Source organism: Trachypithecus francoisi, unplaced genomic scaffold (assembly GCF_009764315.1).
Source record: "Trachypithecus francoisi isolate TF-2019V2 unplaced genomic scaffold, Tfra_2.0 Lachesis_group11, whole genome shotgun sequence".
NCBI classification, from domain to species: domain Eukaryota; kingdom Metazoa; phylum Chordata; class Mammalia; order Primates; family Cercopithecidae; genus Trachypithecus; species Trachypithecus francoisi.
The window spans coordinates 123455789-123479528 of NW_022681456.1; the positions used below are offsets into that span (position 1 = coordinate 123455789).

General features: G+C 39.6%; 1 protein-coding gene across 1 annotated transcript in view; it reads left to right on the plus strand.

Moving 5' to 3' along the window:
• Positions 1–21534: 21534 nt before the first annotated feature.
• STYK1 (serine/threonine/tyrosine kinase 1) overlaps positions 21535–23740 on the plus strand; it is a 56459-nt gene continuing 54253 nt past the window's right edge. The window contains exon 1 of the mRNA XM_033222900.1: positions 21535–21675. The gene's annotated coding sequence lies outside the window, so the exon portion shown is untranslated. The remainder of the gene's footprint in view (positions 21676–23740) is intronic.

Sequence of the window (23740 nt, forward strand, 5' to 3'; positions counted from 1 at the left end):
TGTATTGACTATATAACATTCCATTACATAACTATCCATAATTGTACTAGCCTTCTATGATGGAATATTGAGGGTATCTTAATGGCCATTGCAAACATTTTGCCTGATACAATCCCAATATCCTTACTTCTAGATACTATTATCTGTTTCAGGATTGTAGCTATTCTATTTCTGGAGAAAAAAAATGGAATGATGAATGCAGAGTTGGGGAAAACACACTGGTTGTAGGTACAGAAAGAACAGAAATTGGATGTGATGTGAGGATGGGCCGAAAACACGTTATTTCACAGCAGCAAACCAGGGACCTTGGATTGCTTTATCAAGAAATACAGGCTACTGGGGTGAGACCACAGCCAGAAATTAACCGGAAGGCTCTCTGTCATACTGCAATCACAACTTAACTGTGTGGTTGTTCATATTTGATGGCACTGCACCTATTAGAAAACAGCACTATGCGGATCAGTATTTGAGTGCCTACTATGTGTAAGAGTGATGCTGGGTGCTTTCAGATCACAAGTAAATCAGCTGTAACAGTGTTATAAGGGCTCTTGTGTTTATTGCAAAGATGCAAGGTTTGAAAGATTTTTGCTCTTGGAGTGGATAAATGTGTTTATAAAGACCAATGTTTTGAGATTTTAAAGAAACATTTTAGAGCTAAATTAGATTGAAGCTAGTTTCGGGTAAAAAATGGGAAAGAATCTCTTAAGAATGATTTTGTATATTATGGCATAAGCATCTTGTTTAATAAGAAAAAGTCTAGAAAGGATACAGGTGCTGATATAAATCTCTGGAAATGTGGTGACCTTGTGCAGCAGCAGAAATAAGAATTCATCAGCTTTGTGATTTTCCCATAATGCTTTGTGAAAGCATTTCATTTTAACTGATGACCTAGCTCCAGAATCACCCAGGCTTTCAGAATGGGGATGGTAAGCTCTAATGAATGATCCACACTGGTCAAATAATACAGGGAGCTTAGTTTGCAGATCCCTCCCTATGTTTCTAGTTTGGACAGTATTCTAGTAAAAGGGGTATAGAATAGAGGCATGTGATAAATAAGAGACTAGAAATCACCACTTTGCTATTGCCATAGTATTGTTCTTTTATGCATTGATCTCATTGTTAAATTCATGAAGACTTGCACATAAGGAGTTCCAGGCAATGCCTGCTGTGCCTGCCACATGGACTTGGCACCACTGGTGAAAACTCCCTCTTATCAGTTGAGAACAGAATTTCCCGAGTAATAAAAATTGTGGGAAGAAGTTTTCGTGTGTGTGTGTGTGTGTATTTTTAAAAATTCCTAAGATGTTTTCCAGCATGGCTGTTAAGGGCCTAATTGTGTCCCCCTAAAACTCAGATGTTGAAGTCCTAACATCCAGTACCTCAGAATGTAACCATATTGGGAGATAAGTTGTTTTAAGGGGTGAGAGATGAGTTTAAAATAAGTCCATTTTAGGGTGAGGTCTAATCCAATACGACTGGTGTACTTGTGAGAAGCAACACCAGGAGCATGCATGCACAGGGGGATGACCATGTAAAGAAGCTGCAAGAGAAGGCCATTTGCAAGCCATGGAGAGAGGCCTCAGGGTGAACCAAACCTGCCAGCACCTTGATCTTGGACTTCCAACCTCCAGACCTGAGAAAAGGATTTTCTATTGTGTAAGCCACTAATCTGTGGTATTTTGTTATGGCAGCCCTAGCAAACTACTACAGAGGCTATGTCACTTTACATTCATGGCAGCAGCATATGAGACCTGGTGTCTTAACATATTCATCAGCATTTGGTATTGTCACTGTTATTTGCTTAACTTTTATAGGTGAGGTGATATTTATTGTGGCTTTAATTTGCATTTCCCTAATAGCTAATGATGTTGAATATATTTTCACATGCTTATTTGCCATCTAGCGTCTGTGGTGAAATGTCTTTCCATGTCTTTTACCAATTTTCTGATTGGGCTGTTTGGTTTTTGTTACTGTTGGAATTTTGGGAGTTCTTTATGTAATCTAGATGAGTTCTTTACTTTTTTTATTTTTATTTATTTATTTATTTATTTGAGATGGAGTCTCGCTCTGTCGCCCAGGCTGGAATGCAGTAGCACAATCTCGACTCACTGCAACCTCTGCCTCCCAGGTTCAAGCGATTCTCCTGCCCTATCCTCCATAGCTGGGACTACAGGCACGTGCCACCATGCCTGGCTAATTTTTGTATTTTTAGTAGAGACTGGGTTTCACCCTATTGGCCAGGCTGCTCTCGCTCTCTTGACCTCGTGATCGATCCACCTCGGCCTCCCAAAGTGCTGGGATTACAGGTGTAAGCCACCGCACCTAGCTGTCTTTACCCTTTTAACAGTATCTTGTGTAGAACAAAAGTTTTTAATTTTAGTGAACTCCAGTTTATTATTTTTTTTCCTTTATTGATTGTGCTTTTGGTGTTCTGTCTAAGAACTCTTTACCTAGCCTCGGTCTTAAAAGATTTTCTTCCATGTTTTTCTTCGTCTTTGTGTATAAGATATGAAGTTTAAGTTGAGGGTCAGTTTTTCACCTGTGTCTGTCCAGTTGTCCCAGCACCATTTGTTGAAAAGACTGTCTTAGTTGCATAGCTTTTCTATAGCATTGCCAAAATCTAGTTGGCTCTGCTTTTGTGGGTCTTTTTCTGGAGTCTCTATTCTGTTCTACTGGTCTTGTTTGTTATCTCTCTGCCAGTAACATATTGCCATAATTACTGTAAATCTTAATATCAGGTAGAGTGATTCTTCCCACTTTATTCTTTTTCACAATTGTTTTAGCTATTCTAGTTATTTTGCCTTCCTGTGTACATTCTAGAATAAGCTTATCTGTTTCTAAAAAAAAAAAATCTTGCTCAGATTTTGATAGAGAATGTGTTAAGCCCTTGATTAGTCTGGAGAGAATTGATGTTGAGTCTTCCAATCCATGAACACATACATCTATTTATTCAAATCTTTGATTTCTTCCGTCAGCATTTTACTTTTCAGCATATATGTTCTGTACATATTTAATTAGACTTATACCCAAGTATTTCATTTTTAGTGATTGCAAATGGTACTATAAGCTTTTACTGTTCATAGCTAGTGTATAGAAATAGATTTGTATATGTTGACCTTTTATGCTGCAAATTCACTGAACTTAACAGTTTTAGGAAATGTTTTGGTAGATGATGTTATCTGCAAGTAGGCACAGTTTTTTTTTTTTTTTTTTTTCCTTTCAAAATCTGTGTGCCATTTATTCATTTATTTTCTGTTCTTTATTTTTTATTTTTATTTTTATTTTTATTTGTTTTTTGAGACGGAGTCTCGCTCTGTAGCCCAGGCTGGAGTGCAGTGGCGCGATCTCGGCTCACTGCAAGCTGGGCCATTCTCCTGCCTCAGCCTCTGGAGTAGCTGGGACCACAGGCGCCCGCGACCACGCTCAGCCGATTTGTTTGTGTATTTTTAGTAGAGACGGGGTTTCACCGTGTTAGCCAGGATGGTCTAGATCTTCTGACCTCGTGATCCGCCCGCCTCAGCCTTCCAAAGTGCTGGCATTGCAGTCGTGAGCCACCGCGCCCGGCCTATTTTCTGTTCTTACTGTGCTGACTGGTGAGGACATTCAGTGTTATATTAACTAAGAATAGTAGAGTGGATAATCTTGCCTTTTCCCCAATACTAGGGAGAAAGCATTCAGCCTTTCACCATTAAGTATCACGTTAACTGTAGGTGCTTTTGTAGATCTTCTTTATCAGGTTCAGGAAGATCCTCTCTGTTTTCTAGTTCGCTGAGAGTATTTATCATGGATGATTATTAGATTTTGGGAAATGCTTTTCCTGCTTCAGTTGATACGATCACATGATTTTTCCCCTTTAGCTTGTTAATATGGTGGGTTAGATTGATTTTCAAATATTGAACCAGCCTAGCATTCCCTGAATAAATGCACTTGGTCATGTTGTATAATGTTTAAATATATTATTGGATTTAACTTGCTAATATTCTATTGAAGTTTTGTACTCCTCTATGCATGAGGGATACTGGTGTGTAGTTTTTCTTTTTTTCTGTACTGTCTTTGTTTGGTTTTGGTATCACAGTTAACAGTAGCCTTATAAAATGAGATGGAAAGTGTTCCTCCCTCTTCTATTTTTTGGAAGAGATTATGTATAATTGATGTTAAATTTTCTTTAAATGTTTGGTAGCATTCTTCAGTGAAACCATCTGAGCATAGAGGATTTTTTTTGAGAATTTTTAAACTACAAATGTAACAATTACAAGTCTATTCAAATTATCTATTTTATATTGGGGGAGTTTTGGTAGTTTGTGCTTTTTAAGGAATTCATTACCTCTAAAGTATTACCACATGTATGTATGAAGAGTTATAATGATTTTTTAGATTTTCCTTTTATGTCTTTGGGGATGGTAGTAAAATCTCTGTTTCAGTACTGATATTTGTAATTTGCATCCCTTTTTTTCCTATCAGTCTCATAAGAGGTTTTCAATTTCATCAAACATTTTCAAAGAACCAGCTTTTTGTTTTAATGATTTCTCTCTGGTTTTCTGTTTTACACTTTATTGACATCTGTTCTTTATTATTTCTTTTTTCCTGCTTACTTTAGGTTTATTTTGTTCTTTTTCTGATTCTTAAGACTGGAGCTCAGATTATTTATTTTTGACTTTTTTCCTATTCTAATATAAACACTTATGCTATAAATTTCCTTCTCAGCATGGCATTAATTGTGCCCACAGATTTCAAATGTTGTATTCATATTTTCATACAGTTTAATGTATTTTAAAATTTCTCTTGAAACGTCTTCATTGACCCATTAAGAAGTATGGTGTTTAATTTCCAATGCTTGTTGGTTTTTCTGTTATTCTGGTATTAATTTCTACTTTTATTTCATCATAATCGGGGAACACACAGTGTATCATTTTGATGATTTTAATTTGTTGAGTTTTGTTTGGTTTAGGATTAGTGAATGTTCCATGGGCTCTTAAAAATAACTCTGCTATTGTTTAGTGGTTTTAGTGATATTATTAAGTTATTTATCCTTGGACCAACAGAAAGACCATCTAATCATGTAGGTCCAGTAGTTTCTGCTCTATGAACATGATAACTGCTGAGTTTTGGGGGATACAAGGGAACTGGGGCCATATGCTGACTGGCGTGGCCAAAAGACCTGGTTTGAACCAGCCAATTAAAACACCTCACCCATTTTGAAACTTGCCTTGTGGACTCAAGTAAATCTAACCAAAACCTGTCTTGACTACTGCGGAAATCAGAGAAATTCGGTGAGGCAAAGTGAAAGATTATAAAAATGTTGTGAAAAATGTTGAGAAGCATGGTATGAAGTTATCTTTAAATTCTCTTGCATAAATGAACAACACATTAAATACCAATGTTCTCAACATTGCTTTAGGCCTCCACAACAATCCTCGCTAGTCTCTTTTGTTGCCGTTTAGGAAATGAGAATGTTGTGGATGCTGGTTACACAAATGTATTTTAAGACTGAAATTCACAGAAAGTAGGCTAGATGGAGAATAAGCTCAGGAGCTGCAAGATCTAGGTTCAGGTCTAAAACCCTCATCATCTATAACCTCAGGCTGCTCACTCAAGAATGTGGTTTCAGCATATTTGAAAGGAACAATGTGGTTTTCAACTAAAGGTAAAGGGGAAGACATTTCAGACTATCCCAGCTCTCCCTCAACTAGAATATGCCATTGTCTTTTTGTGGATGGCTCTGTCCTGGTCTCATCTAGGGATTATGTTTCACTGCCTGAGACATGTAATCTATACCTCTACATAATTGTAGGGCAAAGGATAGTGGAGGCCACAGCCAATGTAGAGTAATCCAAGCATGTGCCAATGACATTGTATCATAAGTATAGCCGACCAAAATAGGTAAGAGAGAAGCTAAACAAGGATCAAATACCTTGCTCGTTCTGGTCATTTAGTTTCTATTTAGAAAAAGTGTATTTAAACTGTGGTATTAGATCCTTTTTGACAAGTACAGTTTGAGATAACCCTGATGATGATGTGAAAGTAAAGTGTGCTGATAATGACTTTTTCCTTATTATTTTTATTCCTAAAGTCATTTTCTTGACAGACTCAGAACTTTCAGAGCCTTTCCTCCTACTTTTTCTGCTTAGTCCTTTTCCTTTTTCTTTTTAAGGTTAAATTTTAAGGTTAAATGACTGCTCATGGCATGTGCAATTGTTAATCATTTCCATCATCCCCAACAAGCAGCATTTGGTGGGTATTGAGACCTTCCTTTATGAAGTTCATTGTAGTTGGGAAGGTTTTGATGATTAATTTTGTGTGTCAACTTGACTGGCCACAGAGTACCCAGATTAAACATTATTTTGAGGTATGCCTGTGAGAGTATTTCCAGAAGAGATTAGCATTTGAACCTGTGGATTCAGTAAAGTGATTGTCCTTCTCAGTGTGTGTGGGCATCACCTAATCCACTGAAGCCATGAATAGAGCAAAAGGCAGATGAAGGAGGAATTTGCCCCTTTTTCCCTGCCTCACCACTTGAACTGGAACATCTCATCTCATCTTCTCTTGCCTGAGACTGGTATTTATACCACTGGCTCCTCTGACTCTCAGGCCTTTGGACTCTGACTGAATTAAACCATTGGCATCTCTGGAACTCCAGCTTACAGACGGCAAGCAGTTCTCAGCCTCTATAATGAGCCAATTCTTTATAATAAATCTTTTATATACATCATATATAGATCATATATATACATCATATATACATCATATGTACACATATATACATCATACATATATACATCATATATACATTTTATATGTGACATGTGTATAATATATACATATGTATATATACGTTATATATGTGTATATATATATATATGCTACTGGTTCTGATTCTCTGGAGAACCCTAATAGAGATTTTGGTATTGAGAGTGCTTCTAGAGGAACAGAATTTTAAGGATGAGTTTTCAGAATTGCTTCTGGAGTTCCCAGAATTCACTCTAATCTGATTAGATTTAAAGATGCTAATGACTACTTCCAGTAGTAAATAAAGCATTGATAGTGTATGGCATGAATGATAGTGTATTGATAGTTTATGGAGATATGCAAAATCTCTCTACTGGGGTACTCCTAGTTCACCACTTACAAGGAAGCAAGGAGCTAAGTGACTATGTATATGATACTTTCAATCATTTTTGGAAAACTAAGGAAAATAATGATGTTAGTTGGTTGTTCCTATGTTGCTAGACAAAGTAGTGAAAGAAAAGGATGAGCTTAGGGATATGAAATCCCAGCTTAAGTACTACATAACTGTCTCAAGAGTTTTTATGTTTGAGCTGAAGGAGACTCATCTCCTGTAGCTGTAGGACTGAAATTGCTGAAAATCGAAGGCAGAACCTCATCCTGTGACTGGCCGAGTACACAGCAAGTTGAATTCCCAGCTTTGCATGGTATGTTGTATTGAAGTGAGGGCATTAAATGGAAAAGCATGGGATCCTATACATTAGGATGTGGCTGTGTGGGAAGACCCTGATGAAGCTGGGGACATTGAGTCCCTCAATTCTTATAGCATTCTTTACAAGTAGAAGAGGTCTTCCTAGCCCCAGCAGAAGTGGTCCCCTCAACTCCAGAAGAAGCAGTCCCCCCATGCTCAATACAGTGGCATCCTCACCCCCAGTGGTATTAACCCTGAATTGCCTAAGAAAACAGTAATTGCGTTCCCTGAGACAGTGGCCCAGTGAAACAATGCTGATTCTCAGGTCCCATCCCCAACACCCTTATTTTCTTCTAGACCTACAACTAGACTCAAGTCCCAGCAGGTCCCTAAGGGTGAGGCAGAAAGTATGACCCCTGAGGAGGTGCACTACACTCCAAATGAGCTACCTGAGTTTTCTAATTCATACACACAAAATCCAGGGGATATGTGTGGGAATGGATACTAAGAGTATAGGATGATAATGGAAGGAACATAAAATTGGATCAAGCCGAATTTATTGACATGGGCTCACTAAGCAGAGATTGTGCATTTAATGTTGCAGATCAACTCAAGGAGTTAGAATGAGCTTTAAAAATTAATTTGATTGATTGACTAAAACATTAATCAAAAGGTGGTTCACCATGAGCGAATTGGAAATACAGAAAATGCCTTGGTTTAGTGTAGAGGAAGAAATCCAAAGGCATCGGGATATTAGAATTAGAGTGAATGAGTCATTTAAGACATATCACACTGAGAAGTCCAGAAGACATATCTTTCAGCAATACTGGAAGAAATAAATTTGTGAAGGAAGTTCTGGCATCCTTGAAGAGTTCTCTGATTGCTCTACTCTCTATCGGCCAGACCTCATAGTGGGAACTGCAGTCACTGAATTGGGAAACCTAAATGCAGTAGGAGTAATTGGATCTTGGGGTAGCAGGGGCGAAGGCAAGTTGGGCGTAGTTACATTAGAGGGCATCAGAGTCAAAGCAGTAATCAGAATAGTCTGACTTGTGTAGACCTGTGATATTAGCTAATTGCTTATAGTGCTCTTAGAAGGGAAACAAATAGAAAGTCTACTACATTTTTTACCTGTTTAAGCAGAAAAGTTCTAGGTCAAGTGAACAAAAATCTAAGCTGAATCATATAAACAGAGAGTCATGGCTGGCTCCTCAATCGATTACCAGACGAGCCAATTTACAGACCCAGAGCCCCTTAAATGAAAGGGAGTCCAGGTCCTTTTGAGGGAGGAGCCTGGTACCCTATCAAAAATGTATACTGTTAATCTTTCTCCAAGCCCTCCACAAAGAAATCTACTGCCTTTTGCTGGGGTAAAAATCACTGGGGAAAATAATCAGACATTTGGGGGATTACTGGACACTGGTTTTGAAAACACTGATTCTGGGAGTCCCAAAATATCACTTTGACCTACCTGTCTGAGTAGGGGCTTATGGAAATCAGGTGATCAATGGAGTTTTAGCTCAGGGTCATCTCACAGTGGGTCCAGTGGGTCCCCAGATCCATCTGGTGGTCTTCCCAGTTCCAGATGCATAGCTGGAATAGACATATGCCATTAGTAGCTGAAAGAATCCCACATTGGTTCCCTGACCTGTGGAGTGAGGGTTACTATGGTGTGAAAGGCCAAGATGAAGCCATTAGAACTGCCTCTACCTAGGAAAATAGTAAATAAAAACAATACTGCATTCCCTGAGGGATTGCCAAGATTCACGCCACCATCAAGAACTTGAAGGATGCAGGGACAGTGATTCCCCCACATCCTCATTCAGCTCTCATATTTGGTCTGTCCAGAAGGCAGATAGATCTTGGAGAATGATGGAGGATTATCACAAGCTTAACCAGGTGATGCTTACAGTTGCAGCTGCAGTATCAGATATAGTTTCATAGCTTAAGCGAATTAACTTATCCTCTGATACTTGGTATACATCTATTGATCTATCAATCCCTTTTTCTCCATACCTGTTCATAAGATTCACCAGAAGCAGTTTGCTTTCTCCTGACGATGCCATTAATGCACTTTCACTGTCTCAGCTAAAGGGTAGGTGTACGAATCCATTTTCAACTGCTATAAAGAACTACCTGAGGCTGGGTAACTTATAAAGGAAAGAGGTTTTTGGTCTGCATTTTGGTCAAAACCATTCAACAAGTTACTAGGAAGTTCTAAAATTCTCCCTGTCTTTCTATCTTTTCCTGAGCCCTCCAAACTGTTCCAAGTTCTGCCTGTGACTGAGTTCCAAAGTCACTTCCACATTTTCAGGTATCTTTATAGCAGTGCCCCAATTTGCCAGTATCAATTTTCTGTAGTAGTCAATTTTCACACTGCAATAAAGAACTACTGAGAGTGTATAATTTATGAAGAAAAGAGGTTTACTTAACTCACTTCCTGTATTAATCTTTTCTCATGCTGCCAATAAAGACATACCTGAGACTGAGTAATTTATAAAGGAAAGAGGTTTAATTGACTTACAGTTCAGCATGGCTGAGGAGGCCTCAGGAAACTTACAATCATGGAGGAAGGGGAAGCAAACATGCCCTTCTTCACGTGGTGGCAGGAAAGAGAAGTGCCAAGGAAAAGGGGGGAAAGCCCCTTATAAAACCATCAGATCTCATGAAAACTCACAAGAACAGTAACATGGGGGTAACCAACGCCATGATTCAATTACCTCCCACTGGGTCCCTCCCGTGACATGTGGGGATTATGGGAACTACAATTCAAGATGAGATTTGGGAGGGGACACAACCAAATTTTATTAGTTCTGCATGATTGGGGAGGCCTCAGGAAACTTACAATCATGGTGGAAGGCAAAGGGGAAGCAAGGCACATCTTACATGGGAGTAGGGGGCAGGGAAAAGTGCACCACTTTTAAACCATCAGATCGCGTGAGAAGTACCTTACTATAATGAGAATAGCATAGGGGAAACTGCCCCTATGATCCAATCACCTCCCATCAGGTCCCTCCCTTGACATGTGGGGATTACAATCTGAGATGAGATTTGGATGGGGACACAGAGCCAAACCATATCAGTAGGTCAACTTGCCAGACCTATGTTTTAATTTAGTTCTCAGTGATCTTGACTGACTTTCTCTTCTTCAAGATATCACAGTGGTTCATTACATTGATGACTTATGTTGATTGAACCTCATGAGCATGAAGTGGGAACTATTCTAGACTTATTGGTAAGAAATTTATATGTCAGAGGGTGGGAAATAAATCGAGTCATGTTGAGACATATCTTCTAAGGTGAAGGATATGTTGTTGCATCTGGCCTCTTCTACAAGCAAGAAAGAGGCACAATGCCTAGTGGGTCTCTTTGGATTTTTAAGGAACATGTTACTCATTTGAGTGTGTTACTCTGGCCCATTTACAAGTGAGCTGAAAAGTTGCTGGTTTTGAGTATGGCCCAGAACAAGACAAGGTTCTGCAATGGGTCCAGGCTGCTGTGCAAGCTGCTTTGCTACTTGGGCCATATGGAGCTTGAAGTATCAGTGGCAGATAAGGATGCTGTTTGGAGCCTTTGGCAGGCTCCCTTAGGTGAATCATAGGACAAGTCTTTAGGATTATGTGGAGCAAGGCCCTGCCCCATCATCCACAAATAACTATTATTCTTATGATAAACAACTCTTGGTGTGCTACTGGGCCTAGTAGAGACTGACTGCTTAATTATGGGCCACGAATTTAACTGGACCTGAGCCCCCCACCATGAACTGGGAGTTATCTGGCTCCTCAACCCATAAAATTGGGTATGCCAGTAATACTCCATCATCAAATGGAAGTGGTATATACATGATCAGACTTGAGCAGGCCTAAAGGCACAAGTAGGTTACATGAAAAGTGGCCAAAATGCCCACTCCGACTATACTGCCTTCTCTCTCCCAGCCTACACTTACAGCTTCACTGGGAGCTCCCTGTGATCAGTGGTCAGAGGAAGAGAAGACTTAGGTCTGGTTTACAGATGGTTCTGCACTATATGCAGGCACTACCTGAAATTACACAGCTGCAGCCCTAAAGCCCCTCTATGGAACATCATTTGAAGGACAGTGGTAAAGGGAAACCCCCCAGTGGGCTGAACTTTGAGAAGTGCACCTGATTGTTTACTTTGCTTGTAACAGAAAATGGCTAAACATGTGGTTATGTACTGATTTATGGGCTGTGGTCAATGGTTTCACTAGATGCTCAGGGATTTGGAAGGAACATGATTGGAATATTGGTGGCAAAAAATATTTGCAGAAGAGCTATATGGATAGACTTCTCCTGTGTCCCATGTGAATACTGACCTTAGCAGAGGAAGATCCTGACTCCTAAGGCAAAATGCAACAACTGCTTTGCAATGGAAATAAGGAAGAAAACATGTCTGGAATACAGTAGATCCTTTAGGGCATCTCTTAGATTACATGCTCTGTGATTAAGGTCAGTGAAACTATAGCAACCCAGTCTAGGGAGGAGGACGAAGGGGGCAGATCCTTCAGAAATGAAGGTTTTGGTCACACCACCTGATAAAGAATCATGACCAGCTGAGGTGTTGCTAAAAGCAAAGGGAACACAGAAAAGGTAGCGAAAGACGGTATTACAAATACCAGCTACAACCACTTGACTGCTTACAGAAATAAGGACTGTAATTGTCATGAGTACTTCCTCCTTATTTTGCCATGAATACATTTGTGTTTATGTGCATCTTTGTTTTCGTTCCTCTCCAATTCCCTTATCATGTAACGTAAGATATATTCATTGTATAGACGTAGTGTTTAAGTACAGTCGTTCCTCCGTATCCACGGAGGATTGCTTCCAGGACCTCCTGCTGATACCAAAACTCACAGATGTTCAAGTTCCTTATATAAAGTATAGTATTTGCATATGACCTATGTACATCATCCCATATACTTTAAATCATCTCTAGTTTACTTATAACACCTAATACTATGTAAATGCTATATAAACAATCGGTATCCCATATTGTTTAGGGAGTAATGGCAAGGAAAAAGTCTACATATGTTCAGTAAAGATGCAATCATCCATTTTTTAATGAATATTTTCAATCTGCAATTGGTTGAATCTGTGGATTTGAAACTCACATATATAGAGGATTGATGTTTATTTTATATCATATTATTTAAGTCATGGGATATTGTTTGCTAAGTAGCATATTCCTGCCAGTACTTATCAAAGAATAGAGCGCAGAGTGGGAAACTTGACTTTGTGTAAAGGGAAAAATGAATAGTATTTTGAATGTGATAACTCTTGAGTATTTTGACAGATGATAGCAGTAAAAACAAGTAATTATAATGATTACTCCTGTCATTTTATGTACTAAGATCATACTATTTATTGGTTTTTATTTTATAAACTAAACCACACTGATATCATCATAGGCTGCATTATGTTAAACAGGTACGAACAAATGCATCTTGCACCTGAGCAACCCCTTCATTCCATGTATTGCTGTCCTATTCACCAGGATGCTAGATGACTATCTCGTCTTCCATGCATAATACACAGCCCTGTGACATACAGACCCAGTGAGGGTGCCACTGTCATTTCATGATATAAAATATTAGTAAATTTTAGCAAAACCTTATTTTCATATATTTCAAGACACATATATTTTTTCCTCCTGGTTTACATATTACCTACCAAAGTAACCAAAATATCAAGCATTGTAAATATACTGTCTTTTACCTTTACTGAAACACATTCTATTTCCCTTTTACTGATGTGGAAAATAGTGGCCCTTGCATTGTAATATGTTTGCATTCCTCAAGATAATGCTAGCTGCTGTAATCAACAATCTTAAATTCCAGTGGCTTCATATATTTTTTCTTGTGTGTTTGGTTTGGTGGCTCTCTCTGGACATTTCTCCTTCCGGTCGCTACTTAAGAATAAAGTCTCCTTCACACGGTGGCTCTATCACCTTTAACATGGTTTTAGCCTGTTCTGTGCTCATCCAGCCAGTAGGTAGGGAAATGAGGGAGCCCCTGGGCTTCAGACTGGAAGTGACAACTCACTAATGCTTATGGTCTCTGGACAAGAGCTAGTTACATGGTCCTACCCAGATGAGAGGGTGCTGGGAAAGTGCACCTACAGGGAAGAAACAGGTGAGGTGAGCAGAACCTACCACAATCTCTGCCACAGTTCCAAAGCATGAACTGTTTGGAGGTGGATTTAGGTTTCAACCATGGTCTTTCTGATGACAATATCCATGCTTTTGTGTTCATGCTACATTGTCAGTGCAAGGCAAAAGGAAGAACCCATGAAAAGATTAACTGCCTCTTCATGCTGCATTTTGTAGGGGCACAGCATGGTGAAAATGAGATCTGTCTTTAGCTTTGCCCGTTCATAAACTGCTAATTTTTAGTTCCCCAAGGATTGTTTAATACTATGTTTGCAAAAATCATTTATAAGAAGTGACATTTTAATAACTTTAAAAATCTTCCTCCGTTTATTGAATTTTTCTCCTTCCTATTCTAGAACAATTTAAGATGCTTTACTCTCTATATAGTATATGATATACTATATATACTTTATACATAGTATACTGAAATATATTACAATATATACATTATATAGTATATATACTTAAATTTACTATAGTATATATAATATATAGTACACTATATGTAGTATATACTATAGACCATATTTACTATACTATATAGTATATACTATATATTTACTGTATGCTATATCTGTATTTAATATATACTATATTTACTATATACTATATATAGTAAAGCATCTTAAGATTTTATTTTATATATATAAAATATATATATATGTATACATATGACATATATGACACAAAAGATAAAAATAAGTAAATTGGAAACATCATGAAGTAAAGGGCAAATAGGTTGAAGTTAAAACTGAGGCAGAGCACAATATGTTAGCCATGAATCCTATACATAATAAAAATGGGCCATAACTTTGGTTCTGATATTTTGTAACAAGTTCACTTCTAAGAAATACAAGTAGCTATAAGTGAACTGCATCTATAAAAAGAGTGAAATAATTTGCTTCCAAAATGTACAACTACACCTCATGCTTAACCCAGAAGGAAATACATCCCACGGATCATTGACTCATTCACTTATCCATTTCATAAATATTTATTAAGGGGCTATCATGTACCAGATACTGTTTTAGGTTTTGGAGATACTTCTGTGAACCAAAAAGGACTCTGTCTTTACAAAGTTAAGGAAGAAAGATGATAAATAAAGAAGTAATTGTATAGTATGTTTGGGTATGATAAGCTCTAAAGGGAAAATAATGGCAAGGATGACTATATGTGCCAAGATGGAGTGGGGTTGGGTGGTCAGGAAAGGCCTCACTGATAAGATTACATTTGATCAGAGACCTGAAGGAAGTGATGGTGGCGGGTAGCTGAGGAGAAATCCAGAGTGTTCTAGGAACAATAAATCACAAGTGCATTGCTCCGGGAATATGTTTAGAGTTTTTGAAAGATACTGGGAAGCCAGGGAGACAAAGTCTTCTTGGGGAGACCTGGGGAAGGAAGTATTGGGGATCTTGTGTTATGTAGTAATAGCAACTTTATGCTACACAAAGTGTTCATATCATGTTATAAAGGCATATTTCCCCTTGGTAATGTTGAACACATAAAAAAATTCACTCTAGTTTTTTTTTTTTTTCTGGACTGTATTCAGACCACGGCATTATTATGATATAAATGAATCCTTGGTGAGATTTGGGCTTCCTGATCTCAATGCATTACTTAATTACCTCTTAGAGGCTTTAGCACATAGTTACATTTTTTAAGTTTATTTTACTAGCAATTTTTATGTATTTGGGTACAAACATGTATTTAATAAAGCATTTAATTTGGCAAATATTGACTTTGCAGCTTACTTTCTGTGTGACTACGGACAAGACACAATCACTGAATCTCAATAAAAATTACATGTTTTTTACAGTATCTGTCCTCTCTGCCTCACTAAGGTTTTGTAGAGATCTAACAAAATGATAAATCTGAAAGTATTTTGAGACTTCAATGTAAGACCATCATTTTTTCTTATACTCCTCCAATATTTGACAAACACACCCTGGCACTTTGCAAGGGTCTCTAAATAGGATAAATTGGCGTCTCTGTCCTTAGGGAGAATATAGTCTATTAGAAGAAACAGACAAGGAAACTACAAATGAGAAACACCCTGGTGACAAGAAGAAAGAAGGACAGTCTGTATAGGAGAGGATTCAGAGTAAAGCTCAGGGACCATTTACTTCTCAGAGGTGAGCTACATCCTAAACAGCTAGATGGGAATTATTAAATAAGTTAGGAGGGGAAGGGCATTACAAGCATAGGGAACAGAGTGTGCAAATGCTTGTCAGGTGAGAGGATTTAGTACTTGTTTCTTTGGTTTTTGTAGAAAAAATGAATATGTAGTATGATTGGTGGATATTAGGAAGTATAGATAAGGTGAGGGTTAAGGGAGATTCACCATCAAGAAATTTTATTTTGTAATGATGTAAGAAATCATCTTTAAGAAATTTTATTTTGTAAAGATTTTAACTGGGGGTAGGTATTGCATGGTAAGACATACTCATTGGAAAAATACGCTGGCAATAAAATGAAAAATTAGAAGGTGAGATTGAGGAGTGAAGGCCAGTTGGAAGACTCTTACAGAAATTGAGGCAGGAAAAGAAGAGGGGTGAATTCAGATAATGTAAGAGAGAAGAGAGACAAGATAAAGAGATTCAGAAGGTGCAACTGTTACTGCTATTTGATTACGTGAAATGGAGGCAAAAAGATTGAACAGCATCTATGTGGCATTTCCCAGCTTCCTGATTTGAGCAGCTCAGTGGATACAGTATTCTTAACCTGAAGCTTACAGTCCATTAGGGAGGGCAATAGCTATTTGGAAAATCATATTTAAAGACTGCTTATTGAATTAAGTACCAACATTTAGATAATTATTTAGTGGTATTGTAAAAACTCTGTTCTTTTTACCTTTATCAGTGAAGTAGGTGGAAATAATATAAAAAGGGTGCTTTTTAAAAAAATCAAGTATGTAGTTGAAAATATCTCAGTAATATAGCTAGAAAGGGATAATGTCAGAATTTTGATTCAGAATTATTTTTAATGTTTTACCTGAAGGGGACTGAGATGAACAAATAAAGTGTTTACAAGAGAGATGTACAATCCACCATAGGTTGCACAAGTATAGATTAATAGAAACGTACGTTATTATTAACAATATTAGGTAATAATAATATGTCAATTAACACTTATATAGTGCTTTTGATTTTCAAGAAGTACTTTCAGTATTTTTTTTTTTAATTTGAACTTTCAACAACTCTGTGAGTTAGGCCTTTTTTGTTTCATTTTACCTGTAAACAAATTGGGGGTTAGAGAGGTTAAGTATAAGAAAAAAAATTCTGATAATCAGGTGTTATGAATGGAATAAGCTACTTGGTGGCCGGTCCTCAGCACTGAAGAAGTGTAGACAAAGCTGGATGTCTACCTGCCTGAGATGTTCCATAGCATGCAATAGCTTTAGCAGGCAGGAGTTAGGGGGAGATGAGATTGTGCATGCAATGTTTAGAGGATCATAGAATATGAACCCTGACAAGAACCTGAGGCTAATGTAGTCTAACCTTTCAATTTTACAAGTGAGAAAACTGAGGCCCAGAAAGGTCAACCTGCTGAAGCTGATGCAAGCTCTGGAATCTAGCTGTAGGTCAGTGAACTCTAAACGGTCATTCTCAACTGAACAACTGTATGAGAATCCTGGTGAAAGAAGGAAAACGAGAAGAAAAAAATGAGTGGACCCAAATGGTTGACATCATATCCTTAATTATCACTTTTTTTTAATCCGTAGGGAGATCGAATGTTCTTGAGAATAAAAGTAGTTGGCAAGTGGTATACGTTTTTTATGGTCAATAACATTTACTGATTTTTTAGTATTTACAGGAAACAGAGACTATGAAGAGGTGTAAGACATGGACCTTATACTGCACGCTCTTCCAAGAATGTGTGGTAGGCAGAACAATGGCCCCCAAAGATGTCCACACCCTAATCCTTAGAACCTGTGATTATGAGGCAGGAGAATAGGGTCTAAAGGCAGGGAACCTAAGGCCGATTGGCTCCGACTTCCTAGAACTGAATCAAAAGGAAAACCCCACCTCTCCACACCCAAGTAAGAAAACGATCAGGGGCTACTTCCTTTGCAACTCCCCCCTCCACCCTTTTCTGCGTTGCGGATGAAAGGACCTCCGATTGGTCCCCTCCTGCAACCAATCAGACTGGTTGCAGGCCAAGTCTTCATGTGTAACTTTGTAACTTCACTTCAGCTTCCGATTGGTCATTTTGCATCACCAATCAGACTGGTTGCTGGCCACTACTTCATTTACTTAGGGTTTAAACCAAGTAACCAACAGGAAACCTCTACAGAATATTTAAACCCCAGAAAATTCTGTAACCAGTCTCTTGAGTCACTTGCTCGAAACTGGTCAGTCTGTGGAGTGTAATTTATTTTAATAAATCTGTGATTTACTTGCATTGCTTTGTTTGTGCCTTTTGTCCAATTCTTTGTTCAAAACGCCGAGAACCTGGACACCCTCCACCAGTAACGATTATGCTACCTGTAATGGCAAAAGTGACAGTGGAGATGCGACGGAGGTTATGGAGCTTCAGAGAAGAAGATTATCCTGTGGGCCCAATCTACTCATCATGTGAGTCCTTAAAGGTGGAGAAACTTTCTAACCTGTGGTCAGAGAGAGAGCAGGACACACAACAATGGCAGAATGGTCACAGAAACACACACCTGGTGTGAGAGGACTCAACCAGCCACTGTTGGCTTTGAAGATGGGGGGAACAAAAAGGCTATCAACCAAAGAATATGGGAGACTTTTATAAGCTGGGAAAGGCAAGAAAACAAATTCTTCCCAGGAACCTCTAGAAAAGAATACAGCCCTGATAATACCTTGATTTTAACCCACGTAGAATTATATTAACTTCTGACTTATGGAACTGTAAAATAAAAAATTTATATTGTTTAGGCCACTAAGTTTGTGGTAATGTGTTATGTTAGCAATAGAAAACTAATATATAATGTAAAAAGAAACAACATGTACATGGAAGCTTACCAATGATCAATATTCTGTAGGGTATACCAACCAGGGTTAAACATGAGGTCATATCAGTAGTAATTTCCCATACTCTGTCACTGCCTTTAGTTGGTTGCAGAACCTCTGGTTTTTCTTAAAAGATCCTTTCCCCAACTGTCCCTGAAGATCCTCAAGATAGTAGAGGACCTCATAAATTTTCACAGTCCCAAATCCTAGCTGCTACATAGAATCCACTATTTTTCTTGTCTTAGATTTCCTCTGGTGATGTCTACTGTTCTCTAAATGCCTGGGAAGCTCCATTTAGATGCCAGGCATTGCTGCAGTGACTCTACCGCTGACTCTGTTTATAGCTTTCATCAAAGGGACTCTGATCCTCTGTGCCAGTTTAAGTCTTTCAGGTAAGCCTCAGGCCCATGTGGAGCTACCTCCCACTAGTAGCCACTGCTTGCCCTTTTGTGAAAGTTGAGCTGCATTTCCAGATAAAGTTGGAAGAATTCACCTGCCTCGCTTTTGTGTTATATTCCCTTGAAAACAGTTCCAGAGCAAAGCTACCTTGTGTACACAAGGTCTCATACAGTTTTATTGTTGCTGTTGTATTTTTCTGTGAAATAACTCTACCAGTTGTACTTAGAGTCCCCTCTCACTAGGACTCTGTTAAATTTCATAAGGGCTTGGCCAAAGGACATTGAGATGCAGACACAATGCTGAACCCCAAGCTATTCGTGTTAGTGGAAAATACCTTTGTGCTTTGATTTGCTTTTTTCTTATAATGAATGACTTTCCAGGAATTCCTCCATGCCTTCTGTAAATGGATTCCACCCCACTAAACCAATAGATTCCTTCCTCACGACTGCAGAATCATACAAGAGGGAATATACGAATATACTAAGTAACACATGGATGGATGGCTTTAACAGCTTAGAGGAGAGCAGGATCTGGCAGTTAGGATTCATGTAGACTAAACTGGAGAAGGAAGAGACCTCCAATGTATATTTCAGTGTGACTTCCCACTACTGTTCAGTACTTAATCTGGACAGAGAGATAATGGGCATTCAACAAATTCCTACGGAATTAATAATGAGGCAGAAATAATGAGCTGGTAGAAACACTGGAGCCAAAGCATCGTTGACAATGAGTTGGAGGCTCATAAATTTGAGATGGAGGTAATAATTGAAATTACAAGGGAATGAAAACTTGAACAGAGAAATAATGGATATTCTAACCATCTTATTAATGAGTATAATGTGTGGGACTAGCTATACATATATACCTCATTGTGTATTTCTGCTGTTTAACTCAGACTATGTGGTACTTAGTTGTTTCCGTGTCTGGGCATTACCATTTCCAGTGTTTTCTCTATCTCGAAATGTTTTTAATGTATAATTTATTTGATTTGCTCAACAAAATTGGAGAGTAAAATTTTGCCTCCCCTTTCTGTACCATATATATATATTTTTTAATCCTAGAGGTTATAACCTCTATTACCATAACAGTAACGAGATTTTAAACAAAATTCTGTGCATCAGAATGAGTATCTAGCAATACACTGCAGAAATTTAAAAAATGAGTAAACCACTTTATCTGTCATCAAGGAGCATGCTTGGGGAGGTAGAGTAGAAAATTACATCATATGAAGTTCCAAAGAGTTCATTTGGCTTTGATTCATCACTTATGACACAAAGGATGGAAAGAACAACTAACTGATGAGATGTCTTCCTTTCTCCTTTTGAGGTAAAATTCACATAACATAAAGTCAACCATTAGCCATTTAAAAATGAACAGTTCAGTGGCATTAAGTACAATTCATCCTGTTTTTAAAAAGCCCCAAATGAAATGAAAATGCCAATAGAGAAAGCTCTAGAGAATTGACATATCTCAATCCTAAATATTCCACATTACATTGCACCCAAGTTCTTTTTGCTCTAATGAATGTCAGTTTGTGTTTCGTATGCGTTCAATGCTGAACAAACTGGTGACATATTCAAGTTTCCTATGACCCATATTTCTTTAATAGAATTTGTATTAGGTGTTAATATCTAACAGAATTCCTTCAGCTATCTATTGTCTTAAGTATTTTCTATTATTTTAGTTTCCATGTGGGCAGGTAACATAACTTATTCGTTCACTGTTTCCCCAGAGGAGAACCCAGGACATAATGGGATACACACACACACTCTACATCTACATCTACATCTACATCTACATCTACATCTACATCTACATCTACGTGTGTGTGTGCGCGCGCGCTCTAAATGAATGATCAATTACGTAATCTTGGGATTTTAATTCCCATTAATTCCTTATAGGTTCCCCCACGTCTCCGCAGTGATCAGTACTTTTTTTTTTTTTTTTTCAGACGAAGCCTTGCTCTGTCGCTCAGGCTGCAATGCAGTGGCACAATCTCGGCTCTATGCAATCTCTGCCTCCTGGGTTCAAACGAGTCTCCTGCTTCAGCCTCCTGAGTAGCTGGGATTATAGGCGCCCGCCATCACGCCCGGATAATTTTTGGATTTTTAGTAGAGACGGGGTTTCACCATGTTGGCCAGGCTGGTCTCGATCTCCTGACCACAGGTGATCCACCCGCCTTGGTTTCTCAAAATTCTGGGATTACAGGCGTGAGCCACCACTCCCGGCCTGTCAGTATTACCTTGGAACACCCCGGCAAAGCCTTCAGGTGGAGAACGTTCCTGGTGCAGAATAATCCACCTGAATGTGAATCCTGACTATTTTTAGGCGCCAATGGAGGCCGCTGCTTTGGGGCCGGCCGTGAGGTGGCGCTGTTGCCCTGTATCGTGACTCCGTTTTCACCTGGACTGGAGTCTCCGTGATACCTGGCATCTAGCGATCTCTATAGATCAGCAACAAGTCCAGCTTTTACAGTTTCAGCAGAGATTTCCTGTGGCTCGCGTGTGGCGAGTCCCGGAAACCTCGGAGCCCGCAGACTTCCCTTCGCGGGAGCCCGCCCGAGCTCCATCCTTTGCCGGCAGCCACGCCCCGCAGTGGGAAGGAGGGACTGAAAAGCATTTCCTTGAGGCTGGCACACCTTGCCCTACCCAACCCGGTCATTATTTCCCCTCTGACTGGGCCGGTCCCACCTGAAACCGGAGTGACCACAGGAGGGACACGGTAGTGAACGGGGTATGGGGGGCGGGCGCGGCGGGGAAGGTAAAGAAGGTGGGAGGGGAATGGCGGCGAGGCAGCTGCGGGTGGACTTTGCAGTTGGGGAGGGAGAAAAAGGGAAGAGGCTGGGAGCGGAACGGTTGTGATCTGCTGTTTGTGTTTATGTGAACAAACAAATCACCAAGTGAATTAACCTGTGTTTCTTCGGAACAAGCATCTTGTGGGGTTTGGCTTCTGTGTTTTTATATGGTAAGGGACTAAACCTGCCTCAGCAGATTTGGTGCGGAGAGAAACATGAGAAAACCCAGGAATGGGGGACCTCTGTTTATTCCTGGAGAGGGGGACATCAGGAGAGGGGGGAGGGAAAGAATGAACTTACAGGAATTACTTGTCAGAGGACTGCATAGCCTTTCAGACCATGGGCTCATTGCTTTCAGCTTCAGCTTCTTCAACTGCAAAGCATAAATACGGGAATTACTTTCCAGGGTTGTTGCGATATTTAAATGAGATATCAATAACCATGATTAAAAAGGGTACAGCGTGATGTGCTATCCCTTGTTCACTGAATCTCTGTTTTCTTTCTTTCTTTTTTGGGGGGTGGGGAGAATGGGGGAGGGAGTCTTGCTCTCTCACCCACGCTGGAGTGCAGTGGCGCGATCTCGGCTCACTGCAACCTCCGCCTCCCAGGTCCAAGCGATTATCCTGCCTCAGCCTCCCAAATAGCTGGGATTACAGGCGCCCACTACCACGCCCGGCTAATATTTTTGTATTTTTAGTGGAGACGAGGTTTCACCTCTGTTTTCTTTTTAACGTCTTTTTTCCTCTTTCATTTTTCTCTATCAACCCCTCATCCCCCCTTTGTCTCCTTTCTTTCTTTCTTTCATTTATGCGATTGTTGCTTCCTTCTGTAAAGAGTCCTCTCCACATTGGAATTTCTTATACCTATGAGACCACACTTCCTTGCCACTGGGTGGGAAGTAGTTGTGGCAATAAAGGAGTCGAGTTACTATAATGTGCAGCACAGCTCAACTGAAATACACCTGGAAACGGAACTCTGTGCTTTCTACCCGGTTTTTCCCCCTTAGTACACCGGAGTCTCCACTGACAGCTAGCGGGGCGGCAGCTAGGTCTTTCAATGAGACATCATGAAGTATTTCTTCAATGAAAATCATGCGCTTTTTCTTTCAGTGCCTCCATTACTGTATGCGTTTGCTAGGGCTGCTGTAACAACGTACTACAAACTACATGGCTTTTGGCACCAGGTACCAGGGACTGATTTTGTGGAAGACAATTTTTTCATAGATGCGGATGAGGTTGGTGGGTCGGATGAGGTTGGTGGGAGATGGTTTCAGAATGAAACTGTTCCATCTCACGTCATCAGGCGTTAGATTCTCATAAGGAGTTCACAACCTATATCCCTCATATGAGCTGTTCACAATAGGGTTCACGCTCCTATGAGAATCTAATGCCTGCGGGCACAGTGACTCACATCTGTAACCCCACCACTTTGGGAGGAGGTGGTGGGTGGATCGCCCTGAGCTCAGGAGTTTGAGACCAGCCTGGGCAACTTGGTGAAACCTCTCTCTACCAAAAATACAAGAGGAAGAGAAAGAAAGAAAATCTAATGTCATGGCTTATCTGACAGGAGGAGGAGCTCAGGAGGTAATGACAGCAGTCGGGAGTGGCTGTAAATAACAGATGAAGCTTTGCTGGCTCACCTGCCTCTCACTTCCTGCTGTGCACCCCGACCGGTCTGCTCCCCGGGTGTTGGTGACCTCTGGCTTAAACAACGAAATGATTGTCTCACAGTTCAGGAGACTAGTTGTCCAAAACTAAGGTGTTATGAGGGCTGCATCGATTCCAGGCTTCTTTCTTTGGCTTGTAGATGGCTATCTTCATGTTTATGTGGTGTTCTCCCTGTATATATCTGTCTCTGAATTCCCCACCCCCGTTTTTTTTTTTTTTTGAGACGGAGTCTCGCTCAGTCGCCCAGACTGGAGTGCAGTGGCATGATCTCGGCTCACTGTAAGCTCCACCTCCTGGGTTTACGCCATTCTCCTGCCTCAGCCTC